The sequence below is a fragment of the Pipistrellus hanaki genome (assembly GCF_964339955.1).
Source record: "Pipistrellus hanaki genome assembly, chromosome: 10".
In the NCBI taxonomy this organism is placed as follows: Eukaryota; Metazoa; Chordata; class Mammalia; order Chiroptera; family Vespertilionidae; genus Pipistrellus; species Pipistrellus hanaki.
In genome coordinates, this window is record NC_140512.1 from 5,845,338 (window position 1) to 5,872,643 (window position 27,306).

At 45.5% G+C, this 27,306-nt stretch overlaps 1 protein-coding gene and 1 long non-coding RNA gene across 3 annotated transcripts in view; one reads left to right on the forward strand and one right to left on the reverse strand.

The window, feature by feature from the left end:
- Window positions 1-27,306, reverse strand: part of HNRNPA2B1 (heterogeneous nuclear ribonucleoprotein A2/B1) — a 473,571-nt gene that overhangs the window by 290,128 nt on the left and 156,137 nt on the right. The window lies entirely within an intron of this gene.
- LOC311629480 lies at window positions 22,131-25,360 on the forward strand. Of its 2 annotated transcripts, none has more exons than XR_014796210.1 (3): window positions 22,131-22,440; window positions 22,968-23,118; window positions 23,752-25,360. It is a non-coding gene; the product is annotated as an uncharacterized lncRNA (long non-coding RNA). The 2 variants fall into 2 exon arrangements; XR_014796211.1 differs by having other exon boundaries at window positions 22,137-22,268.

Below are 27,306 nucleotides of genomic sequence, written 5' to 3' on the forward strand. Positions count from 1 at the left end.
AAAAACTGTTAACCTTCTGAGTCCCGGACGTGGTTTTATTTATTGCTTTCAACCTGCTCTCACCACTCCTCTTAGCTGGCCATGCAGGGAAGGTTATGTTAAAGGACAATGCTCTGAACAGGGAGACACAACCAGGCTGCTCTTCCTGTTCCCTCCCAGCAATAATGCTGCTCTGGGGTGTAAGGGTATGGTGTGTGTGTGTGTGTGTGTGTGTGTGTGTGTGTGTGTGCTATTGTTAGCTTTACAATTGAAGAAACCATTCAGGGAAGCCTTAACTAAAATGCAGAGGTTTCTCATCAAAAAGAAAAAAAATCTTATTGTCTCAGGCAAAAGGATGTTTTCATCATTATTACCTCCGTAACAATCTCTGTTCACTTATTAAGTCAATTTCAGCAAATTCTGATGGCCGCCTCCATGTGCCGGCCCCAGATGAGCCGTGAGGCGGGGCCACTGTGGGAAGGAGGTTCCTTCCACTCCTGAGCCAGGTTTCCTCTTACAGCATCAGCACCCGCGTGTGGCAGGTGACACGTCTGTTTAGATTAGCTCCCTTCCCCCAGCTCTCCAGAAATACACACTTTCCCACAGAAAAACAGTAAAACTCGCCACTTTCTTGATGTGAACAGCCTCAGGCTGAGCACAAAGGCTGAGCGCCCTCTTGCTGGAACAGTGTGCTAAGAGACTGGGTTTTTATTCATCACATAAAGCAGATGCTTGTGGGGGGTTGGTGTTTGTTTTTTTCCCTTTCAAAGTCCTATGCTGATTAGAATTTAGCAAGAGGCGGAGGAGCACGCCACCCCTCTGGCATCCAATGGGACGTTTTCCCCGGAACTCAGCTGGCCCTGCTGAGCAGGCCTGGCACTCAGGGCTGGTCAAACCGGGATACACACAGTAGGTGGGTTTCCATCACTCCACACCCCTCCATCTAGTCCCGATGGCTTGTAATAATGAGGTGAGGCTGTACTGTGACATAGTTATTTCACATCCATTATCTCATTCAATGTTCACAGGGACCCCCACCCCAAGCCATCCCCATTCCAAGCTGAGCAAGCTGAGGCTAGAAGAGGTTAATTCCCTGCCCAAGGTCACACAACCAGTATCCAAACCCAGGTTTGCAAAAATCATGTGCCCTCTGCGACTGAGTACAGGGGGTGGGCAAAAGGTAGGTTAACAATCATAATAAATAATACAATCGTTAATAAATAATAATACAAGGATGATCTGTGTTTCATGTGCTCACAACCATAAACCTATATCTGTCCCACCCTGTATAAAATTCCCAAAGACTGAAAATGACTGCTGTGTGCTTGCCTAAACCCATCCATTTTCTTCTTGGGCACATAGCTGGACTACATTTCCCAGCCTTCCTTGCAGTGAGGTGTGGCCTTTTGAGGAGCTTCCTGCCAGTGGAATGTGAATAAAAGTCAGATAACCCACTTCCACAATCTTCCACTTCCCCTCTCTGCCTGTCTTAGTCCAACAACTGACCTCGAGAGCTTGGGGGATGGAAAAGCCACAGGACGAAAGACTCTGTGTCCCTGAATTACTGCAGGAAGGTGCCTGACCAATACTGACATTTAATGCTTCCGTGAGCAAGATGTAACTTCTGTGTGTTAAGCCACTGTGACTTGGAGTGTTTAGTAAATACTTAGCCTTCAACAAATAATACACAAGAGAAGATTACGGCATCCATGAAGGCTTCTGCCCGCCCACCAGGGGCCCTGGGGTCTTGCTCTAATTCTGCAATAGTGAACTTGCCCCAATCTTCCTGGTCGAGAGGAGAGCATTGAACCAAGTGACCTTGATCGGAAGAAGTTCTGCAATTCTGTGGTAGCCCTCTCTCCCCCGCTGCAGCCCCTCCCCACAGCTCAGAGTTAGAGGTGGGAGCAAAACTGCCTGGACCCGGAAGGACTCGGCCCAAACTCTTACCTACCCAGTTTTCCTTTTCACAAACACCTTTCCTCTCCTCTGCTGGGCAGCTACCGACAGAGCACCCCTCTCAGCGGCATTAAGGGGAGATAGAAGGCACACCATCAGAAGGACGGTGTCTCCGAATGGCTCTGCCCTGGCAGGTCATCACTTCCCTGTCCTCTCTGCCTCCTCCCCGGTCTGCCAGTGGGATGAGAATAAAAGTCAGATACCCCACCGGGCATATAAGCATCTTCCACCAAGAGTAGTGCTGACGAGAGACCAAGACCTTAAAGCTGTTGGGCATCAGAAGAATTAATAGCAGGACTTCTGCTCTTTGAAAGCACTGATCCTTCTAATGATGTCCCTTTGACAACCATAAAACATTACTCTTCAGAGACTAGGAATAGCCTGAGTAGTTCAGGTGATACCATTTTCTGCCCCTGAACAAGATGTGCTCCAAATGAAGATAATGTCAATATAGACAAAGGAGGGACTGAGAATTTCAATTGCACAGGCTCCTGGCCAAATCAAGAAAGAAGCATGTCATTTGCAGCCTTGGTGATTCCAGCTGGGTCTCCTATGCGGGAACTAACCCCGCCCTCTTCTGGTCTACCAGGGCACTTCCCACTTTCGGGGAAGAGATGTGCACGCTGCACACGTCCCTCCTGTCGCTGCCTGCCTTGTGTGGGGAGTCCTGCGCCTGAGCTTCTGCCCCTCCGTAAACTCCCTTAGGGCAAGGAACTGGGCGCTTCCATCCCCATGGCTTCCCTGTGCCCATGGCAGAGGTTTGCTGCATAAAAACCATTGGGGTTTCTAGGAAAACCGGCGAGACTTGAGAGCTGTGTTTTTGAGAGTTGTGACAAATTGAGGGTCAAAATCCAGGGCTCAGCTGCAGCTGATGGCAGTATGTGGCCCTCTGGCAAAGAAAGGGCAGAGAAGGGGCATAATACGTGCTCTTCATATTCATATTACAATGCATTTGATTATTATGGCAGGCACTGCCTGGGGGCTGGGCACTGATAGTCTCCTTCCCCTCTTGTCTGTAACCAATGACTCCCTGTCTGACCTCAGGAGGAGGATCTGGGGTGGGGGTGGGAGGTTGCTGACCGACCCCAGCTTGGCCATCCCTCACAATTGTTGGCCAAATAAAATCAGAACCTGCACTAGGACTGTTTAAAAGCATCAGCACCCGACTCAACCCACATTACAAATTACCATAATCACCACGGGTAAAGTCCAAGGTTAATGATGAAACAAATTAATGCATACTTAAAATATAGAAACGTGTTCTGTAACTATCCAAGATGAAATAAGGTTAATTAAAGTAATTTTTAAAATATTAACCAGAACCAGAGTTCCAGGGAGTACAGGAATATTATCAGTACATTTGAATCATTAAAGGATTTAAGCAATTTATAGAGGCACGGATAGAGCTCGTGTATTTAGGAAGGTCAAGAAAAAATACACTAGCTTTCTTTTGTGTGCAGGAGCCAATTTTGTTTTTACATGCTGTGGCATTTTGACATATAAGATTTAAGCTGATGCAATGTTATTTGTAGATTTCCATTTACGAAAGAGGTTATCTTGCTTATTGAACAAATAATTGATCCTGTTTAACCATTCACACGTGGACAGCTGCGTGTAGGTCCTTACACGTGAAGACCTACTACCCAAGCCGGTGGTTCGTCACGGCTGGTGCTCCTCCGGCTGTCTGGGCCAGCACAGCTGAGGGGAAAGCCGATTCGGCTGTGATCGATAAGGGGAAGGTACGGCTACCATTTTTAATTTATAAAATGCAAGATTATCGTGGAGTAAATTAACCTAACCACACAGCACAAGTAAATTAATGTCAGTTCATTACCTAAGAGCAAAAATAATATTAACCTAGAGAATCTAAATCCACGTCTGACACAAATTCAATTTTTATAGGGTTGCCTTGACAGTCTCTCCTGGATTATATGTGGTGCTTCCCGGCATTCGCTCCCCTGCTAATTGGAAACATGGGGAGGAAAGACATGAAGGTTCCAGAGGTGCTGAAGAACTGATCCAGTCCCATTACAGGGTGACACTCCCTCACGACAGCTCCGTCGTCGGGGGCCGTGCACAGCAAGCCTGCTGTCAATTCCTCCAAAGGAAAGGCCTTGCCCGGCCGGTGTGGCTCAGTGGTTGAGCATCCACCTATGAACCAGGAGGTCAAGGTTCAATCCCAGTCAGGGCATGTGCCTGGGTTGCAGGCTCCATCCCCAGTTGTTGGGCGTGCAGGAGGCAGCCAACCAATGATTCTCTCTCATCATTGGTGTTTCTATCTCTTTCTCTCCCTCTCCCTTCCTCTTTGAAATCAATAAAAATAAACACAAAGAAAAGGTCTCTGGGCTTTGTCTCTCATGGCATTAAGGGGGCTTTTGCCAAAGCAGCCCAGCAGCTCTCATGTGGAGGATTTGGGTTTTCTGGCTCTTGCCCCTCCCCCTGCACCCCTGTCTCCTGCAGCCCCCCAAGGGGCCAGGCCTGTGACGGGGCTGTGTGGGGGTTACGGAGACTGGAGGAAAGGCCCTGAACTCCTGAAATGTCTCCACGGCCCCGCACAGCTTGGGAAGTTGGGAAACGCATGTTGCAACCTTGAGAAAGGCCGCGTCAACAGAGAGCGAGCCAGCTGTTTGTTTTCCTGTCGATGAAGGCTCCAAGTTTGGCCTGGACCCCCTCCAAGGACTGAAGTCGCCTTGAAAAGCAACATGTTAACCCTGAAGCCTTCAGCTGCTTTCCCCGCCAGCTCTGGGCTTCTCTCTTCCCCCCTAGAAAGTTCCAAGCTGAGTGTTTGCCTGTGTGTCTGCGGCCCTCTGATGAGCCGGTTCCTCTTGGCAAAGCAGAGCACACCAGGGCCAAAGACAGTGAGGGAAGCAGCCAAATAGCACCTGGTGGAGACGCTTTTGAGAACTTCTGTAGCAAGCCTTACTGGAGCCCAGCTCCGACGTGGTTACTAAAACTCGCTCAGATCATGGAAGTGAGTCACCTAATGAGAGCCAAACTTTTCTAGCATTTGTCACACATGCTATTGCAATTGTGCTTTTCAAGTTATATCATAAATCCTTAACCTTCTCTTTGGAAACATAACTTAGCATTACATTTATTTGTTTGTTTTCTGAACACAAGACATCGCCTTTATAATAAAAGGCCAGTGACCATTTGGCATAATGACCGGAACGAACAATAGAACTGTTGCTATGAGATGCATTGACCACCTCTCGGTCCCCCCCCCCCCCCCCCGGCCCACAGACTCCAATCACTGGATGGCAAACGGGGAACCACGGGGGACCAGGGTGGGTGGTGGCAGGCCTGAATAGGGGACTGGCAAGGAGGAGGAAGGCAGACCTCTTGGTCCCTCCCCCTGGCCCATAGGCTCCAATCATGGTGAACAGGGAACCACAGGGAACTGGGGTGGGTGGCAGAGGGGCAAGACAGGAGACTGGCGAGTGGGCGGAAGGCAGACCTCTTGATCCCTGACCCCAGTCTGCAGGTTCTGATCCCTGGATGGTGAACAGGGAACCACGGGGAACTGGGGTGAGTGATGGCGGGGCAGGACTGGGGACTGGTGAGTGGGTGGAAGGTGGCCCTGATCTCACAGACTAGACCTAGGGACCCTACCTGTGCATGATTCTGTGCACTAGGCCTCTAGTAGTAGATAATAAACAAGTCTGGGTAAAAGATGATTTGAAATGCCTTTTTTATTGATTTTTTACAGAGAGGAAGGGAGAGAGATAGAGAGTTAGAAACATCAATGAGAGAGAAACGTTGATCAGCTGCCTCCTACACAACTCCTACTGAGGATGTGCCTGCAACCAAGGTACATGCCCTTGTCCGGAATCGAACCTGGGACTTTTCAGTCCACAGGCCGACGCTCTATCCACTGAGCCAAACCAGTTAGGGCCCATTTAAAATTTTTTTAATATGAATCTTTTTCTACTTATAAAGTCATTACATTCTCTTTATAGGAAACACAGGAAATGAATATAAATAAAAATATTATTTGTAATCTCATCACCCATAGTTAAGATTGTTAACATTTTGGTATATTTTTCTTTTCTGCTAGCTGTACTGTCTGGATGCTGACTTCTTTTCATTTGACCTTATATCATAAATATCTTCTCAATATTTATTTATTATGACTAGTCTTCAAAAATGAGATTTTTAATGACTTCAAGAATGTCTGTAATGTTCTTAATCAATCTCCTATTGTTGATATTAAAGGTATCATTCCAGTAAACATACTTCATGTAAGCCTTTGGTCAGATCTCTCATTAATTACCCAGGGTAGATTCCTAGAAGTGGAATTATTGAGTCAAAGTGTAGGAACAGTGTTACAATTAATATATTTTCCCAGACAGCATTTTCCTAAGGATGCTTATCAATTTATGGTCCCACCAGCAGTGGCCAAGATACCCGTTACATACAGGAGAAAAAACACAGGAGTGTATTTTAGTCTTGGCCAATACAATAGATACTTCTACTGTGGAAATAAGTGGTATGGCCCAGCGGTGGGGAAGGCTGAAGACTGGGAGTCAAGGGACCTGGGCTTAAATTTGGACTGCCATTGCTCAATCCTGTGACTTTGCAGAAAACCCTTAGTGACAAAGATGAGGATTTGGCACAGTATTGACTGCCCAAATGAAACAGTGAAAATGCTTTGTAAGTGTAAAATGTAAGGTGTTCTTACCACTGCAAGGTGCCTACACATTGTGACTAGCACCCAAGAAAAATTAGGAATCTTGATTATTCAAATGATTCAAAACAAATGAAATGTTATAGAAACATTTTTTTAAGATTTTCTTTAAAAATAGTTGATTTGCCCTAATTGGTTTGGCTCAGTGGATAGAGCATCAGCCTGCAGATTGAAGGGTCCCACGTTCGATTCTGGTCAAGGACATGTACCTTGGTTGCGGGCACATCCCCAGTAGAAGGTGTGCAGGAGGCAGCTGATCGATGTTTCTCTCTCGTCGATGTTTATAACTCTCTATCCTCTCCCTTCCTCTCAGTAAAAAAAAAGAAATCGATGAAATATAGATTTTTAAAAATAAATAAAAATAAAAATAGGTGATTTTCTTATTAGCATATTTCTTCACATCTCTTTCTGAAATAAAGTTGAATATTGTCTTGGATTAAGCAGACTAACCCAATAGTTAATATCTCCATGGGAGTTAGATTTGGGTGTAATTGAGATTTAGATGGAAGTGGCATCAACTCATGAAATCTTTCCATTTTAACCACCATAACCCAACACAAAGCTTTCCCTCCAGTCGGGCAGCTCCATTCCAGTCATTTCAACACAGGATCCTCCATCCATATTCTTTCCCTCTTCTCCTCATTGCAGCTGTATCTCCTTCAAGGTTTGCCTGGATTACTTTCTTCTGAAGTCTCTCCCAGCGACCCGAAAGGAGAGCAGCGGGCTCTCCTTTCCCGGGATTCTCACCTGTGAACCCACAGGCCCGCTCTGAGCACCCTGCGCTGCAAGGCCCTTTGGTCACTTCTAAGGCACAACTATCTCCTCCCCATCCACACTGTAAACAGGGAGAGAGATTCTTCCTCCCCATTGGCAGCTCTGTGCACCTCCTTGGCGCTAAATTAACTTGCCCCTGAGGCTGAAAAAGAGAAAGTTTTACCCCAGGCCAAGGAGTCACTTTCCCAGTTCTCCCACTGAGGAGACTTTCTCCAGACCTCGTCCCCCTTGGTGTGAGGGGGGCAGATCGGTGCCTCCAGCCACAATTCTTCTGGGGACTCTTTTCCCTCATTAATTCGTGCTGACGGGATAAGAATAGCTCACAACCCAGAGGCAAAGGCTAATATGGGCAGTTGTGTTCTTTCCTCGTTTTTCCCTCACCCTCCACCCTTCTTGCTAAATATATACCCCTTTTCTGATTGAATGTCACTGGTTTGTTTTTTTAATTTTAGAAACAAGCCCCAAAGAAGCAGCTGTGTTTTGGTATAATCATTATGATTCCTCAAGAAATATTAGTGTTCTGAGGTCATCGATGTCATATTCACATTTTGAGAGGTGAATCTTGATTATGTGGGGTTTTTTTGTTTGTTTGGGGGTTTTTTAGTGCCAACTCTAGATTCATTCCAATTTCCAGAGGCTCAGGTAGGACATATGTGATTGCAAGAAATCAAAAGCTACCCAAATTATTTATGTCAAAGGACAGAGTAGAGGTTAAGGAGCAGCATGAGCCTTTGACAGCACATGGAGATGGAGCTCTGTGTTCTATAAAGGAAACGCTGGTTTCAAAAGCAGAGCTTTCTATAAAAGAGAAAGACCTTCTGTGCTGGACTAAGGAATCGCTATGATAATCTATACTAATAAAAGGGTAATATGCTAATTAGACCAGGTCAACCAGCCATCTTCCAGATGTCTAGTTTCCTTCTTGACAAAGCCATGGTGGTGGGAATTAAGGCAGAGGCAGTTAGGGGCAATCAGGCCAGCAGGGGAGAGTAGGTAGGGGTGAAATCAGGCTGGCAGGGGTTAGGAGTGATCAGGCCAGCAGGGAAGGGCAGTTGGGGGCAACCAGGCCAGCAGGGGAGGGCAGTTGGAGGCATTAGGAAGGTAGGTGAGTGGTTAGGAGCCAGTGGTCCTGGATTGCGAGAGGGATGTCTGACTGCCGGTTCAGGCCTAAACCAGCAGTGGGACATCATCCCCCGAGGGGTCCCAGATTGGAGATGGTGCAGACCGGGCTGAGGGACACGCCCCCAATGCTCCCATGCATGAATTTCGTGCACTGGGCCTCTAGTCTATAATAATAAAAAGCATAATATGCTAATTAGACTGGATATCCTTCCTTCCAGACAAAGCTGAAGCAGGAGGGGGCCACAGCAGAGGTGGCAGAGGCCCTTGGCCAAGGCCGTGGCGGGCAGGGGCGGAGGCCAAGGCCCTTGCACGAATTTCATGCATCGGGCCTCTAGTAAAGAAATAAAATTCTTTACGTCTCCTCAGGCAACTGGTAGGGTTCAGGGAACCCCATGGACCGGTTTCTGAAGAAGGCCACTAATGAATCTGTGTATGGGTTTGTCGCCCAGGACTCTGACTTAGCCACTAGGTCCTCAACCGATGCTGACCACTTTGACCTAATTTTCGGAGGCAATTCTAGTTTGGGTTGTGGCACTCTTTCTCAGAACTTCTCGGGACAGCTGCCAAGTGCTCTTTCTGTAATTGTGTTGTAAAGTCTGAGGAAAGTTGTCTTGGGTCAGGGCCCAGGACCTAATGCCCCAATTGTAGACATACATGGCTGCAGTCTATGTACTCCATCAGAGCTGACACCAGGCCTAGGCCCCCTTCTCCCACTACAAAGTGGGTGCTCTCGGTAGCTAGAAAGGTTCCCTGAAGCCTACCAGTTGCCTGAGGAGAAATGAAAAAGAATTTTATTTCTTTACTAGAGGCCCGATGCATGACATTTGTGCAAAGGCCTTGGCCCTGGCCCCCGCCCACCGTGGCCTTGGCTGGGAGTTCTGACACCTCTGCCGTGGCCCCCACCTGCTGCAGCTTTGTCCGGAAGAAAGGACATCTGGTCCAATTAGCACATTACGCTTTTATTATTATAGACTAGAGGCCCATGTTTCAAGACATTACATTAGGAGCCAAAGCTGAAATCTGAGTTTGCCACCACCGAAGCAAATCACTCCACCATCCAGAACTTTCAGCTACTCCTGTTTTCCCAACCCATTTTACATTTCATTTTTATTTTAGTGGCCATTTTAATTTTAGAATCATCTCAGCTTTTTTTTAATATATATATATAACCACTGAAACAAAGATCCCAGATAAGGCTGTGCACAGCTCCCAAAACCGGGCTTTCCACAGTTTGGGGAGCAAAATAGCTCTGCCCTGGCTCCCAGACTCAGTCCACACTCCCATTCTACCCACGTTCTTCAAATCTGCCCTCCGACCTTCTCAGGTTCCACAAACACACACAGGAGGAAGCCAAGTCTATTGCTGACATCACTGATACTGAACAAAAGACGAAGTAGCAGCCTACCGAGATTTCGCTCCAGTCGTGAAATAAATACTGCTCCTGACTGTGACCCTGGGTGACAGACCAGCCCCAGGGGTTGTGCTAACAGGATAAACCCTCCCCAAGCTGTAGACCTGGCTTCCCAGGTATCACAGCTGTTGAACCTGAGAAAATGGGAAGGAAATACAGCAGTCCCCTTGTCTACCAGACATTCTCATTCTGCTGCAATCAAGTGAGATGAAATCTGTGAAAGGACTTTGAAAATAATAAAGCGTAAGGGAGGCCATACAAGAGGGATTACAAGGGGTATCATGTCACCTATTTCAATTAAGAGTTGGATACATGCTTTCACTAGTTTAAAAGAGACAATTAAAATCAAGCCCAAACCAGCCTACGGAAGAGGCAGTGGCGCGCTCCGAAAGGCCCACACGCTCACCAACATTTCCAGCCTCCATTGCAGTTAGTCCGGAGCCAACGACGATGAATGAGCAGGAGGGCTGATGGGCTGGGCATCACTCTGGTTCAGAGTACTTAACAACGGGAAAGTGTCCCCACTTGCCTACCTCCTTCTTCAGTTACCTTGGAAACCTGGACCCCTGAGTCACTAGATGGAGGAGGGCCTTCCAACACGAAATGCAAAACTCAGTATGAGGGCTAAGTCAGAGAGCCTCCAGTGTTTACTTATTATCTTCGCATAACCAAGACTATCTTTGAAAATACACCGACTTTTAAAAATGTATCAGGACGCAATAAAAGGAAGTGATTGCAAATGGTGTGGTTCTTGTACTGGGTCTACACCATCAATGACCTAGGTATTAAAGCAAAAAGAGTCAACCCCACGTCAGCTAACCCCTAAGACAGTGCATAAACTTCAAACCTAGTGGGTCAGTGGGCCAGTGGGTTAAATAAAACAGCTGACTTGGGCACTCAAAGGTCTCATTCTGATCCAGTTGCTTATTCTTTCTAAGACCCTACATAATTGAACCTCTTCTCTCTGCTTTGGTTTTAAGATGTAGGGAAGGAAGGACCTGCCTCAGAGGGTTTCGGTGAGCAATAAAAATAACCGTAAAGCACTTTCCTGGCACAAAGTGCTGCATAAATGCTTAATGATTTCCTTTAATGATATCATAGGCAGGGAGGGGCGCTGTACGTTTAGGTGAAATGTTTTCATTGGAGTTATAGCACAGAATACTCTAGATGGCAAGGCCTGATGGAAGGCTGAAATAAGGATCTTTTGGGTTTTTTGGAGTGTGGATGATTTAATCCTTCTTCCTTCATCTCCAAAAGTTGCATCTCATTAAACACGTGCAAGACTCAGACCTCACAGAGGAAGCTGATGATGGCCTGCATAGGGAGAGCAGACCGCCCAATGCCAAGAATGAAGGCCATCAGCTTTGTTCGTGAATCCTGCTTTGGACACAAAGTACTCAGGAAAAGTGAAAGAAATGTTGAGCTTTCTTTTCCCTTTCTCCCTCCTCTTTTTTATTATTTAAAAAAAAAAAAAACAACTTACTTGGATTTAGAAAACATAGGCTTATATTATACTGAGCCCAGGTCAGAATCTCAAGGGAAAGTCATTTATTTTCTAATGCAGGTAGTCACATTGTTCTCTATAGCAGGAAAGAGAGCATTCAGTCAAGCATACCCACCCATGATGGTATACTTGACTGAATATAGATCAGTCAGAGCACAGGCCACATTCTTGTCTGCAATTATTATAGCCAAAGAGTAAAAAGTGAGAGGGAAAAGGCAGGACATCCTATATAAATGCAATTATAGAAATTATATGTTATTTTCTATATCTGTCACGAGTTTGAGAAAATCTACCCTCATGTTTGTTTGCAAACATCGAAAACTGTGTTCACATAGATGCTCCCTCCTCTGAGTCATTCTAATTCTCAAACGCCAGGCGTGCCCCTCGCCTTCCCATGAGTCCTCTCACAGGGGCTAGCCTGTACTGAATGCTTACTTTGGGCCAGATTTGGCACTGTGCAATGAAGCCGACCTCATAGACTCCGTGCGGTAATCCTATAGGCAGGAAGTATTTATCCCATTTCACAGAAGACGAAGGGATGCTCAGCAAATGCAAATAACTGACCCCCAAGTCATGAGGCTGTCAGGAGCAGATCTTGGATCTAAACCCAGTCTAGCTGCTCCCACAGGGGAGTTTGGAGTTTGGACAGAAAGTGGGGCAGACTGCAATTGTAAATAGGGTTGCCAGAGCAGGCCTCAGGGTGAATATTTGAGCTTCTTTGAAGGCAAGGCAGTTCGCCTTGTGAATGGCTGAGGGAGAGCATTCCAGCAGAGGGAACAGTCCGTACCAGGCCACGAGACAGGGGCCGTAAGCCGGCCTGTGTTGCGGAAGCAGAGGGAGCAAGAGGGAAAGGGGAAGGAAAGAGGTCAGCGAGATAAGGAGTGGAGGCCATGGATCATGCAATCCACTCTAAGGGCCTGGCTTCACTCTAAGTGAAACGGGGCGTCCCTGGGGGGTTGTAGGTGGAGGAGGGAGATGATGAGATTTAGGCTTTAAAGGAACCACTGGTGGCTGTGTTCAGAACAGACACAGCGGCAGGAAGACCCACCAGGAAATATTAAAGTATCTAGTAGTGATGCTGTGATTAAAAAAAAGAAAGAAAGAAATATATATTTGGTCTTCAACTTCTTGCTGGCACAGAGTTCCTAAAACCCCTAATATTTCCTAAATCATGACAGGGACTAAAGATTTGTCACGTTACTGAGGTGACCTTTGGGATGCCCTCAGATCACCTGAGGATGGGACTCTAGAGGAACCAACCGGTGGTTAAAGGCGTGGAACTTCCTGTCTGACTCCCCTAACCAGCCCCCTCCACCCCAGCTCTGGGGAGGGGAGAGGGTTGGAGGTTGAATGCATCACAATAGTCAATGATTTAATTAATCATGATGAAGCCTCCGTAAAAATCTAAAAGGAGGGGTTGGGAGAGCTTCTAGGTTGGCGCATGGGAGCTCGCCCCTTCTCATGCCTCACTTAGGCATCTCTTCCATCTGGCCGTCCCTGAGGTACGTCCTTTTAGGATAAACTAGTGACCAGGTGAGGAAGGAGTTTCCCTGAGTTCTGTGAGCCGCTCTCGCAAATTAACCTTCCCAGGGAGGAGGGGGGTCTCTGGAACCCCAGATCCATGGGTCAGTCAGAGCACAGGGGACCACCTGGCCTCCAAGCTTGGGGAAGGACTGAGCCCTTCCCCTGTGGAATCTGATGCCATCTCCAGGTAGAACTGAGTTGAATTGTGTGGACAAAGGAAGGGGCCACATTCTAAACCTGACAAGGTCAGGAAAGGCTCGCGTGGTGGGTCTTACAAACCAGTTACCACACAGGGAGGTCTGACTGTAGAAAGTCCTAGCCAGAAGTGGGTCGTGGCAGGGAGTCATGTGCTAGGCACGTAGCTTTCTCGTATAAATGTCTTTGTGCATCTAAGATAACGTACCTTTGAAATGTCAGAGTAATCTCCTTTCCCAGACCCCTCAGGGCCACAACCGCAGGCACCAGCGCACTAGACCACACTGTTATCTCGCTCCCGACATCCCATCGTGCCATCTCTATGCACTGTGATGCTTAGTAACTATCTTGTACCCATCAATGCAAGAGATGTATGTGCTCCCATTCCACTTTTTTTTTTAGTAATGTTTATATATTTTTTTATTTTTATTTTTTAAATTTAACTTTTGTATGCATTCTTTTAAATATATTTTATTGATTTTTTACAGAGAGGAGGAGAGAGGGATAGAGAGCTAGAAACGTCGATGAGAGAGAAACATCGACCAGCTGCCTCTTGCACACCCCCTACCGGGGATGTGCCCGCAACCAATGTACATGCCCTTGAGCGGAATCGAACCTGGGACCTTTCAGTCCGCAGACCTACGCTCTACCACTGAGCCAAACCGGTTTCGGCTCCATTCCACTTTTTATCCAACCTCAGAGATTTTCCCGCTTTGCTTTCTCCTGCCCCCTTCACCGGCCACCAATGGATTTGACGTAACCCTCTTTACATCTCCTCCTTTGATTCTAACATGTAAAATTAGCTGCAAAACTGCCATTTTCTGGAGCATTTCCTCAATCTGTTGACATTTTGCTTCCCCACTGTTGTCATCAATTTGGCTCAAATAAACCCCTATAACACTTTTTTCTTAGGCGGGGCATTCATCAGCAATTGTGAAGCTCTCAGCTGGTCGAACAGTTGCTTGTTGGATATATGGGGAAACCTTCCTGCTCCCCCGCCAGACACATACACATTGCAACTGAGTCCAGAATCTTCACTCACTGAAGTAATCCAGGTGACAGGTAAAGGTGACACAGACCGGAGCGGTAGCAGAGAAATGGTCCTGGCAGACTGGATGGTGTGGGGAGGGGATGAAGAAAAGGGAAGAGTCCAGGATGATGACAAGGTGTTTTGCCCGAGCAGCTAGAGGGCTGAGGTCGCCATTTCCCGGGCTGGGGCAACTGTGGGTGGCGCTGATGTGCAGGAGCGAATTCAAGAGTTGAGGGGTGGTCATGCTAGAGATGCGAACCTGACTTGGGAAGAAGGTCAGGGATAGAGACGTGGATATGGGAGGCAGCTGATATGAAAGCCATGAGACCGGCCACTGAAGCCACTAAGAGGCTTGAGCTGTCTGGTCAAAGTTGGTGAGAATTACCCGCCCATTCAACTGGAGAGTTTCATTTCCCCAAATTGGTAAGAACAGGGAGGAATGACTAAGAGCAAAAGGGTTGCTTGAAAATTAGGGGAGCAAATTTAATTTTTACATTTACTTTTTCTCAATTATGGTAATTGAGCTTTTGGCCCAGGTCCCCAGGCCTTTGTACAGAATATTCACAGATGTGCAGGCAAGGAGCAAGCCTGGCACTTCTTGTGTGCATAAAAATGTTGGCACCAGACAGACCCAGAAAGTGCAGTTGGCTTCCAGAGGCCACACTCTTTAATTAGTGTCACCAGGAGACCAAGGTTCATGTCTGCAGAGCTGGCCTAGCATCTGACAGCCCTGACACAGGAGAGAGGGGACAGATCCTCAGCAAGAGACACCTAACTAAGTCACATGAAACCTCTATTACACTGGCAGATAGTTATATTGAAATGTCTACCCCTTGGGCATCAGCCATCACTACCATCATGAATGGGAGGTGGAGGACTTCCCACTACACTAGCACTTCAGAACGGTAGGGTGGTGAAGGTCGCAGGGCCGATCATTCATTACTTCATTGGCTTACTGCGCAGCCTCGGAGAGCCATTTCAGCTCCACCCCTGCGCAAGGGAGAAGGGAGCCCTCCCTGTAAGAGGCAGCTGGTACCTGTCCCAGGAAGCTCCTGAAACCCTTCTCAGCCAAAGAGCCACCTTTTCTCAGTCAGTTTCCCACTGACCTCACCTCTGCATCCTATTATCTCATGCTGTCGACACAACCAACTGAAATTTTAATATATAATAAAATATTATATATATATATATATATATATATATATATATATATATATATATATATATAAATTGATTTCAAAGAGGAAGGAAAAGCGAGAGAAAGATAGAAGCATCAATAATGAGAGAGTATCATTGATTGGCCACTACTGGGATTTGAGCCCACAACCCAGAAATGTGCCCTGACTGGGAATTGAACCATGACCTCCTGGTTCATAGGTTGATGCTCAACCATGGAGCCACGCCAGCTGTGCCAACTGAAACTTTTTAGCAAGGAACCCAACACTATTCGATTTGCCCTCTTAAAGCAAACATGCTGTCAGGAACTTGCTCCATTGCTGCCGTGGTTCAGAGGCCCTGGATGGATCAAGCAGTGAAGTGTGCAGGGTTCCATTTGGTACAGCCATGCATCCAGATTCCAGCAAGCTTTGGCTCTGCACCCTCCCAGTGAGCACTTGGGTTTTTCCTTCCTTCTCCGGGGCTCCAATTGCTACGTATCAAAATCTTCCTCTCCTTCCCTCTTTCTCTATCTCCCTCTGGTCAAATGACTCAAGGCGAGGTCTACGATTGCCTGGTCACCCAGATGTTGTGTGAGCGAACCTGACTCTCCTTGCTTTGTAACTTCGCATCCCCCGTGAGCTATAGATGGGAACCCTCCGTGCCTGCTTCCGTAGGCCAGTCCTCTGGTGCCAAGCAGTTCTCCAAGGAAATTCTCATTCCGCTGGCATCCATGCGGCTGCTGTAATTGCTCATAAAGCCATCCTTGGGACTTTGCGGCAGGCGCCTTTACTAAGCTCTGTAATTAATTCTTGGAAAGCCATAGAAGGAGCTTGTTCAGAGCACATTTAAATCAAAAGCAGGCTTCCTGTTGGCCCAGATGGAGCCCCGAGAGTTTAAAACAGATAATGAAGCAGGCTGAGGAAATCTCCTCACAGCCATTCATTCCTCCAGCCGTGGAATCCACACGCCACCCAAGACATACATAGCGTGCCCGGGCCACATGCTGTGGCAGAGATCACTGTTCTGCTCCCCTCCCCCCATAAAATAGCATGAATTTTAACTATTGACCAGACGCTTCCTTGACTCACATTATTTCCTTTAACTCGCTTGTTTGCTTATTTGTTTGATCACAGACACAACTGAGGTTGTTTTGATAAAAAAAAAAACATTTCATAAAGATGTAGGGGTATGGCGTGTATCATGAGCTGAAGAGGGAGACCAGTCAAGCTGGTTAATGGGCCCTTCTCTCTAGGCATGAGCTCAGTGTGTGTAATGATAATAGTAAAAGCTACAATCTATTGAGCGACACCTCTGCCCCAGCAGTCTTTGCCTCATATGCACACATCCTCCTAAGACCTCCAATGAGTGTCTCCAAAATACAGATTGGAGCCTGGTACTGTGTCAGCATGTTCCACAGATGGCTTCATGAGGATAGGCTCTGTCACTTCTCCATGCGCACAGAAAACCGCTCTGGGAAAGCACAGTGCCTGGTAGGCATTGAAGACTCAGTGCCTATGCTTACCGACTCAGTAAAACTCACAGTCAGTCACTAGTTTTAAAGGGGAACTTGCCATTTCTCTAGAGTGCTGTCTCTCAACTGAGGCTGATTTTGTGCCGGAGGGGACATCTGGCAATGTCTGGATATGTTTCAATCGTCACAACTGAGAGGAGGGCTTTGCTGCTGTCATCTGGTAGGTAGAGGTCAAGGATGCTCCAAACATTCTCCAATGCCCAGGCAGCAACACCCCACAACAAGCAAAATTATCGGGCTCAAATGTTAATAGTGTTGAATTGGAAAGACCTTAATCTATAGCCAAGGCCAACCAATATTTATTAATTAATCTTGAAATTATAAAATTTCAAACCCAGAAACCAAAATGGTCAATCCAGAGGCTAAGCCATTAGCCTGCATACTAGAACTGGCCAAAGACGTGTCCTTTACATTGCAAAATCCAGACAAGTATCTAGCACAAATATTAATACTACACACCTTGGTTGGGAGATATCTGAGAACAACTGGGATGCCAAGTCCAATCACGCGTGTGGGCATTCATTGTGAGCTGTCACATGAACTGAACATCCAGCCCATTTGCCAGCATAAAAACTAGCTGCCCCTCAGGCCTGTACCAAGTCAGAAGAAAATATCAATACATTCCAAAGAACCAATAAATAGAGGCTATGTGGTAGATCCACGATAATAGAAAAACTACAAACCAAAAATGAGACCAAAAATCTTAAAAACTATATTTTTGGAGAAGGAAAAATACACATCTAAATAGTTCTTATATTAAGGACTCACACTTTTTCCATTGCTTTTGTCACTTAATAATTGATCATAACCATTTCTCTCATACCTTTACTAGTAAAATTCGTTCTAAAATATGATTTTTTAGGGCAGCATATGGATGGCATCTGATTTCTTTAACCAATTCTTATTTACACACATTTACAGAAGTCTCAAATTTTAGCTATTATAAATAATGCTATAACGGACATGAAACATTAATATTTTTACCTCATTGTTCCCAAGTGTGTTGTTCACCACTGAGTTCTTCTTATGTTTCTTAATTAGAATGTTTCCAGCTGGAGAATAGTTTTACCACAACTTCATCTGAAGGAAGAATATGGAAATTACCCTGAGGAGAGGCCACTAAAACAACAACAACAACAAAGAAAACTCCTGTATTTTAAATCTTTCCAAAAATATCATATTGCTCAGGAAAATATCGAGTCAGGAGAAAATGGTTTGTGTCACCATTTCAGAAGGAATAAGGAAAGGGGCAGTACTGATATTGCATGATCAGATGCCGCCATTATAACTTCCGGGTGTCACACATCAATATGTAAATAACATGGGAGTTACTTCCTCCGCAGGCTGCCAGCAAATTGAAGGAACAACTGCATTACTGAAGCTAAGCCAGCTAGAACAGCAAGAATGATCAATCCAACAATGATATGGGTTTCATTTAACACTGAGAAAACAAGCATTTCTAGATACCTACATATCATGTAAGACCATTCTGGAGAAAGGAAATAAATGGGAAGGCAAATCTAAGAGGAAGAAAACTGGATGAAATTCATCAGACTGGAAATATTGGCAGTTCCAGGGCAGGGGCATTCACTGAGTGATCAGGTGAGATGCATGTGAGTATTGACACAGTTCACACTGCCTAAAACTCTGAAAGGATCGCAATGCAACATACTGCCTTGGCTCAAGCTTGACTGTAGACTTGGGTGGCCTTGGCCAAGTTCACCACGCCTCAGTTTCTATATGTCTAATGGGACTGTAATAACATCTTCTACCTCAAGGGATGCTACAAGAATAAAATGCAAAAGAACCCAAATAGAGGAAGGGTTGAGGGGAGTGTCCAGCACATTTGTGTGTGTCCAATAAGTATAAGTGATTATTACATAAACTTCGAAAGATTAAGAAAAGCCAGATGGCCAGCTGGGAAACACCAACAGGAACTAGATGCTATTACTATGGCCCTGTGATTAACTCTGTAGTTCATTTTGACACAAGGATATAAATTTGCTTCTACAACCACTTTTAAAACATCCTAAATTTAAAGTGCCATGAAATTTATGTGCACGTTTCCAGTATAGAGTCTAGTCACTTAAGTAGATATTCAATGGATCATGGCAAGCCGAGTTGTGGAACTGAGACCAGAAGGCATAGGTGCAGGTAGACCAGCGACTTTAAGGAAAGTGAGATCAGGTCACCTGGGCCACCTGGAATGGGCAGCCTCTGATTGGGGGCTGGCTGCATTCTTTCAAGTGGTGAGGATACAGACCCACTCTCCATGACTTGGCGAAAAATAATAACATTGATTTACATTTGCCAAATGCATTCCCTTGATGATGGCCGGGTGCCAAGACCTTGTTTTCTGAGGATTTTTGTTTTGTGTTAAGAGTTTGGCTTTGAAATATGGAAATTACCCCGAGGAGAGGCCACTCAGGAAGAACTGACGATCTCGCAGCATTATCGCCTACGGAGATTCCTTTCCACCAAGCCCACAGAACCCTTCCAGTTGGAGACGGCTTTAGTTTCCTTCCCATCAGAATTCAGTCTACAGTGGACCTTTTTTTTGTTTTGTTTTCATCCTCACCCGGGGATATTTTCCCACTGATTTTTAGAGAGAATGGAAGAGGGAGGGAAAGACAGAGAGAAATATGGATGTGAGAGAAACACATTGATTGGTTGCCTCCTGCAGGAGCCCTGACCTGGGTTCGGGCCAGGGAGGAGCCTGCCACTGAGGTACGTACCCTTGACAGGAATCGAACCCTTTGGTCTGCAGGCTGACGCTCCATTCACTGAGCCAAACCGGCTAAGGCTACAATGGACCTTTTTTTTTTTTTTTTTTTTTACTTTATTATTTTCCTAGTGAGTATTTTAAAGCATCTTACTCATTTACACAATTAACCAACTGGTAAATCATCTTTCCCTTTCTGAAAGCAAGTCTGATCTCTTTGTTCTCAAACCCAAAATATTATAACCCTAGAAATTATGCATGAACAAGACATATTTTCCAGAGGTTTTTTTAAGTTAAAAAAATTGCTGCTTATGGAATGACTGTCCTCCCATGAATGGAGACAGCTTTCTGCCCAGAGAAGCGAAGGGGAAGTGAAATGGTTGACTGGGGTTTGATCTTTGCCCCTCGCCTCCCCCGCAGTGTGACTTAGTCTGTTTTGCACCTCAGGTTAGCAGCTGGATCCTTTGCCTTGGCAGAGAAATGTATTGTCTATTTTATTGCTGACCTGTAACGTTTTATTCACAATTTTAAATCTTTTATCGCCTGTGGCTCCTCTGAGCCTTTCCCTGTTGTTAACATTTATTTTTTTCTGATTGGTATCGATTCTCTATTTTACCCAACAGTTAGGAACCTACTGCCCAGTTGGCATGATTGCAAAGAATTTGACTGCTGTTTTCCTCCCACAAAAGAAGTATCTATAGCCATTTAATTATATAGTTTATTTTTAAAGCAAGAATGAAAGGATCACCTTTCACTTAAATTCAGCTTAGCGTGTTCTCAGAATGTGAAACATTCTCGGTCCCTTTGGATACTGGAATGGGAGGCCTCATCTGAAAGACAATCAGTGCTTTGGGTTTTACCCAGGGTAACGTCACAAGCTTTTATTATATCCTGTTTTCTTTCTCCTGGCAGAAATAGAGTGCATAACCTCACATACTGTCAAACAGAAATAAATATGCTCTGTGGGAAAAATAACTCTCAGGCTTTCTAGTTGCTGAACAAATCTCTCACCTCCCATCAGACACAGACTGCATATCATGGTGACTCCAAACTACCTTAAATGCCCAAACTGAAGCTGTTCCTGCATCTTATATCCAGAAGGTAACAAGGTGTTCTCTGACAGTTGAAGTGAAAAATAATAAAAGAATGTTATACACAGGTAAGATCCATAGAGGATAAGCAGGAAGAGATGTAAACATTTATGTTGTCCAAGGACAAAATGGATGTACCCAGAGAGAGTTGACCATTTAGATTAGAGAGAAGTGTTTCTTCAATGGGCAATGGCCTGTTCTGGGCCATCTGTTCCCCAACTTCAGACACAGCCCTTACCAATGGGCTTGGTTTTCCAGGAGTCTCCACCTTCCAGAAGCTCTGAAGCTCCAGGTGACCGCATGATGCTGTGGCAATTGCAAAGGCTTTGTAGGCGGATGAGTCACAGGGGGGAAACTTGATGACAAGAGGCTGAATCCTGTTGATGGAGAGGAGACTCCACTGCACACCTGGAAAGGAAGTTGCCAGTCTGGTGCTTTCTGAGCTCTTGTCCACCCCAAGGAACAGACTCGGGTCTTGGGCTCTCTGGAAATGGTGAAAGATTCACAGGGTGGCCTGCAGCGCCCAGTCCTTCTGGATCTCCTTCAAAACTCACCCATACCCTGTACTCTCCAAAGAGAGTTGATACCTATGTTGGCACCAGGACAGGGAGCTGACTCAGATGCCTGCTGCACATCTCCTGCTCTGGGCAGCAGAAAACACCAATACACTCCCATTTGGGGGTAATTTCAACAGCTCTGCCAGGTGACCCTTCCTTCAAGGGGAAAGGGCGATTCCCTGGATGTCTAGTGGAGAGAGAGAGAGAGAAAGACAGATCTGGGCAAAACTAGGAAAATAAGCAAGAATGTCTTTACTCATGTCATCTAGACAGATGTGGCTCCACATGCATCAAGTGAAGCCACAAAGGTGCTGGTGGAGACAAACTGAGTGATGCTTTTCTGTTACTTTGAAAATTTTTGTGATGGTGATTTAACCATCCTCAAGTCTTACCAGCTTAACTGTAGTTAACATGTACACCACGCCCAGTAACCCTATTAGGACTCGCCTGTCCAACTGAAGGAGAAAGGAGCCTTGGCTATTTGCTCTCTGCCACCATTTTGGGCACCACCATTGCTCCTTAGTCTAAGAACCTACACTTGAGCTAGCTCTTGAAGAGTTAGTAGACTTTGCCAAGTGACATAGATGAGGATGGCATTCTCAGAAGTAGAAAGAGCCGAAACCGGTTTGGCTCAATGGATAGAGCGTCAGCCTGTGGACTCCAGGGTCCCGGGTTCAATTCCGGTCAAGGGCATGTACCTGAGTTTCGGGCATGTCCCGGGTAGGGGGTGTGCAAGAGGCAGCTGATCGATATTACTCTCTCATCGATGTTTCTGGCTTTCTATCCCTCTCCCTTCCTCTCTGTAAAAAATCAATAAAATATATTGAAGAAGAAGAAGAAGAAGAAGAAGAAGAAGAAGAAGAAGAAGAAGAAGAAGAAGGAGAAAGAAGAAGAAGAAGAAGAAGAAGAAGAAGAAGAAGAAGAAGAAGAAGAAGAAGAAGAAAGAGCATGTGACAAGGTAGATGGTTGTGAAAGGGCAGAGCCCATCCTGGGAAATGGGAGCCATCTGCACTGAATGGGCCCAGAGGTAATTTATTCCTTTGCTGTTCTGGACGCGTGATTGCTTCGGCAGCAGCCACTGGGAGTAAGGACGAAGGAAAGCATCAGGACCCACTCAGGACTCTAACCCACTCTGTGACACTCAAGGAGAGGATTTCTCCCCTTTTACGTGAAAGGAAATCTTAGTCACAACCACAGAGGTATGTGATATGAATTCTAAATAACATACTTTGCTAGAAGCCAATTCCAGTATGCCAGCAGGGTTGAATCATCTGGAAGTGGCTGAGGGCACTTCCCCAAACCTGAAAGGATGCATCAATGATTGCTTGCTGCCAGACAGCAAAGGGCATCTTAATCTACATGTTATTGCCTCCTACTGGCCAAACACCTGAACAACTGAAGGCAGTTCCTCCAATCTGACAATGGATTCTGTATACCAAACCTTACCCTTTGATATGTATACCTACTTTGCTTTAGGACAATTTGTGTTAATAAAAAGCAAGGGGTCCAGAGAGACAGAAGAACTAGGTTTCTGTAGCTAAGTCTTCTCTCGCCCCCCAAAATGCCTTCCAAAATTATATTTCATCTCTGGACTCTTTATTAATTTATACACAGAACTTTCTCCAGATTCCCAAACCCTTCTAGATGCTGGATTAAGACCTCCGGGATTAATAGTTTTCTTAATTACAAGCTCCCAACTCCAATAACTATTTGATTTCTTTTTAAGCATGTAATTTGTGATGGCATCAGGAAGAATAAGGAGAAAAGTTTCTTTTGAGTGTAAACATTCCTGGCTGGAAACTTCCCAATCCAGGATCAAGTGAAAAAGAAGTGTTGGGAGAGAAATGTCTGCTTGAACAGAAGAACTTGGAAAGCAGGTGTGTGCAAGGATGTGGTTATCTTGCCTATTATCATATCAAACATCTAAGGATCCAAGAGTGAAAAGAAATTGAAATTATGTTAACTCTCAAAGTAAAGATCATTAAACACACACACACATCAATGTCACGACCCACAAACTCATTCACACATTCAGATATTTACGGAATGGCCATGCTATGCCAGGGACCGTAGGAGGTGTTGGGATATATCAAAAAAATCAGGCACAAATGGCCCCCACCCTCCTGGAGCTTATCACAGAAGCCAATGTGGCAAATATTCTAAGTATTGTGCTACAATTTCTGTTCCATAAGTCATAATCCAGAAACAAAAAGAAACCTCATAATTTGCATTGGAGAAGAAGAAATAATACAAGAGAGTAAACGTGTCCTGCTCTTTCCTGTTTTTCTATTTGGAGTCAGGTTTTCAAGGTAAATTATCCAAAACTGATTACACAGTGAAGTGCCTAAAAGAACTTCAAATTCACTATTGGGAAGCTAGAAAGACGAACTGAATTCAACGTTCAGTTTTCACAGGGTACAGATAAATCCTGACTAACTGTTAACATCAGCTGGTTTAACAGCCAGTGTGGGTCTTACTTAACCATCCTCTTCCTTTTCTCCAACCCCCAGACACGACGTCATGACACCCTATCAAACCGATGCTCAGTGACCCTTCAAGGGCTGCGTCCGTTCTCTCCTCCCCCTGGAGCAGGCGTGCACATCCTCTCAGTTAGGAAGGCTGGGAAAAGTGAAGGCGTGTTTTCCATAGCACTTCAGCGCATGGCAATCACTTGGCTGCAAATGTTGACTCACAGGGAAAGAGTAGCCAACTGGAATTGTAGCCGAAGACATGAACTGCAAAGCAAGCGCTTATCTGCAGGTGCCCGTTCTTTTTCTGTGCTGTGACGGGGTTCCTTCTCACCACTGGCATGGAGCACACCTTGTGGACAGCACGCAGCACAATCAGAAAAACAACTCAAGAGGTTCTCTCGTCAATGGGGACATTTCCACCAGTGAAGACGAACCCAGGTCCAGCCCTAGAAGTTGTGACAGACACGAGTCCCCTCCCACATGGGTGAATGAGAATGTCTGCAGTTGTCACACCCTTTCTGATAGATGCCCTCGGCCAAGCAGGGGGCTTGTGCAAGAAGCTGCCAGCAGAGACACCCGATGATTTCAGCCTGATGAGGAGCTCTTGAAGATAATTGTCTCTTCCTGTTTCGTCCCCTAGCAAGATTTCCCCTTCTTTAATTTGGTCTCAAAGTGGTTTCCTTTTAAAAGGACTATTCGTCTTTTGTAAAACCCACAAGAAGCAGCAGAGAATGTTCAGACGCCACAGAAAACGGGTGCCCAACTGCTAATAAATGTCACCGCCCTCTCGTCTCCGGTCCTTCCACCACCAAACAAATCAAGTTCATCTGACATCTAAAATTCTACTGTCCTCTGAAACCAAACAGCTCTTGTTCAGAAAGGGAGAAGGGCAGGTGGGAAGGCCAGAGGAGGGGTTAACCACTCAGTCCTCCCCAGCCCCTAAAACAAAAGGTCGTTTACAGTTTAAACACCAAGAAACACAAGCCGCGGCATGGGACCCGGCTCAGACTCCCCGCCTGCCTCTTCCTGAGACGGAAGCTTTACTTCACTTGTCAAACCTAAGTTCTATGTAGAAAGCGGTGGGAGGACAATGTCCAGAGTTTCCTTAGTGCTTGGTCAATGTTGGCAGAAATGCTTTTCATAGCAATCACTACAATAATGGGTAACGTTATGAACGTTTTACCGTGTACCAGACGCTAAGAAGATCAATCTGCTCAACAGCTCTGTGAAGTACATACTATCATCACCATCGGTTTTAATGACTAGACCACTCGAAGGAACAGAGATTAATAACTTGCTCAAAGTCACATACCTACACAGAGACTGAGTGTACATTTGAACTTAACGCAGCCAGACCGAGAGGGGTACAGTCCCACAGACCTTCCTGCAATGATTGTGATGTCCTGTAATCTAAGCTGTTCAGCACGTGCAGCTGCCGTGTGTGGACATGAGAACTCAAAATATGATAGTAATAAAATAAAAACACGTGGCTGCATGCAGGAAGGAAATATTACCTCATTACTAGCAATATACTACTGCCATAGTAATATTCTATCTCCCTCTCCCATGGAACAAACTTAATCTCTTAAAATCACAAATGTATTATATTGTGCTAAAAACTCAAACAACAAAAGTATACAACTTATTAAGTGTAAGTTGTCTACCACCACCACCCATCCTAATCCCCTTCAGACCAGAACATACACTCTATGTCTATTTTGATTACTGTTCTACATTTTCTTTACTGAAACTATATTTCATCCATCCCTGTTGATTACATACATATCTAGCTCACTCCTTAATCATAACTATTTTTTTATACGGCTGCACCATGATTTATTTATCAGGTCCTCTATCAATAGACTTTTTGGCTAAGTCTAAAACTTTGCCTTTAAAAATAATACTGTGATGAGTGTACAATCACCGTTGAGTTGCAGCTTTGTAAGACTGCTCCTAAACGTGGTTCAGCAGACATGTTCCTTCATCTGCTCAAAAGACACTCTCTCCCCATGTCTTCTTTGCTAACAGACTTTATTTGGTTCAGGGCCCACCTCCACTCCTCACGAGTCAGAACGAAGTCCTGATTGGTTCAGGCCAGACACAAGGTCCCATTCTCATTGGCAGTCATTGGTTCACGGCTGGGCTGCCCAATGGAAAACAGCAGAAAGCGGACGGGACCTTGAAAAAACAAGGGCTTCGGGGACATTCTCCTATCACACCTAGAGTTGTGCAGCCTTCACAAAGCCATGAGAGGACTGAGTGGGAGAACAAGGCAAAGGAGCTAAGGATGGCAGAGGGGAAAGATGGAAAGACCCGGATCCTTAATGCCCTGGTGAACTGCCAAACTGGCCAGCCCTGGAGCCTCCCTTTCTCTGAGCTTCTTGTAAAGTGAAATACGTTTGTTTTCCTTGCAGCCAGTTGAGTTTGGGTTTACATTACCTAGAGCCAAAGCTATCTTAACCTAATGCAAATGGAATTACTGGTTGAAAGGGTACGCATGCATTTTACTCCGATAAGCATTCCAAAGTCATTTCTGTTTAACCTTTGAATAGCATGGTGCGGAAAGGAACTCAATGGCTGGGATCTGTTTCCATGTTTTGAACCAAGAGCTTTGCTGCTTCATTAGTCCAAGGGTCTCCCATCAGTAGCCCCTGCTTTCCGATGCTCACAGAGGCTGCTGTGATAAGCATGGAATAAGAAATATGGCAAAAGGTGAGAATCTCCCAACGTTGTGCTTCCCAGCCCTTCATACATGACACATGTTAGGGCACATGGGATAAACGGACAGTGCTACACCACGCAGATGGTTTTCAGCCTAAGGGTTTCCACTGCCTTGGCTCCTGTCTGGCCTCCCTGAGGGCAGAGGAGAACAATACATTGACCCATCTGAAACCCATCTATGGAACCTGATTGTGATTTGCTACACCTGGGAGATTCATCTTTTTTTTTTTTTTTAATGAGTTCTAAGCAACATATTTTTCCACATTTAATGTCTCCGAAATTAGGATGCATCTCACAGCTGATGCACACCTTACGGTGCTGTCAAACAGACAGTAGCCATCGCCTCATTGGCATTTTCTCCCTTTGCACCAGTTCAATCTGGAAATCCTGTTGGTTCCTCTGGGAAGCTCAAGACAGCCCCAGCATCAGGTGGAGTTCTTTTTTTTAAATTGATTTCAAAGAGGAAGGGAGAGGGAGAGGTAGAAGCATCAGTGATGACCGAGAATCATTCGTCAGTTGCCTCCTGTATGCCCTACACAGGGGATCAAACTCATAACCTGGGCGTATGCCCTGACTAGGAATAGAACTGTGACCTCCTGGTTCATAGGTCTACGCTCAACCACTGAGCCACACTGGCTGGGCTGAGGTGGAGTTCTTGTTTAATGGGCTCAGAGTTTCTTGTTGAGATGCTGGGAAAGTTCTAGAAGATACTAGTAGATGGTGGCTGTGGCTGTACAACAGTGGGCATGTATTTGACGCCACTGAAGTGTACACTTATAAATGATTAAAATTGTAAATGTCATGTTATATATATATTTTTTACTACATTTTTTTAAAGGCTCAGCATCAACCTTGCAGAAAGAGGTTCAGTGG